The sequence below is a fragment of the Salvelinus sp. IW2-2015 genome, unplaced genomic scaffold (genome assembly GCF_002910315.2).
Source record: "Salvelinus sp. IW2-2015 unplaced genomic scaffold, ASM291031v2 Un_scaffold1500, whole genome shotgun sequence".
NCBI lineage: Eukaryota > Metazoa > Chordata > Actinopteri > Salmoniformes > Salmonidae > Salvelinus > Salvelinus sp. IW2-2015.
The window spans coordinates 191,957-192,410 of NW_019942948.1; positions in this window are offsets into that span (position 1 = coordinate 191,957).

Here is a 454-nt window from a genome sequence, read left to right on the forward strand (position 1 = left end):
GGATATGCTAGCTACATGAGGTGTGATACTAACCTTATTAAAACATATAGGACTATGGGCTAGGCTACATGAGTGTGATACTAACCTTATTAAAACATATAGGACTATGGCTAGGCTACATGAGGTGTGATACTAACCTTATTAAAACATATAGGACTATGGCATACATGAGGTGTGATACTAACCTTATTAAAACTATAGACTATGGGCTAGGACTACATGAGGTGTGATACTAACCTATTAAAACATTATAGCGCTATGGGCTAGGCTACATGAGGTGTGATACTGACCTTATTAAAACATATAGGACTATGGGCTAGACTACATGAGGTGTGATACTAACCTCATTAAAACATATAGGGCTATGGGCTAGACTACATGAGGTGTGATACTAACCTTATTAAAACATATAGGACTATGGGCTAGGCTACATGAGGTGTGATACTAACCTTAT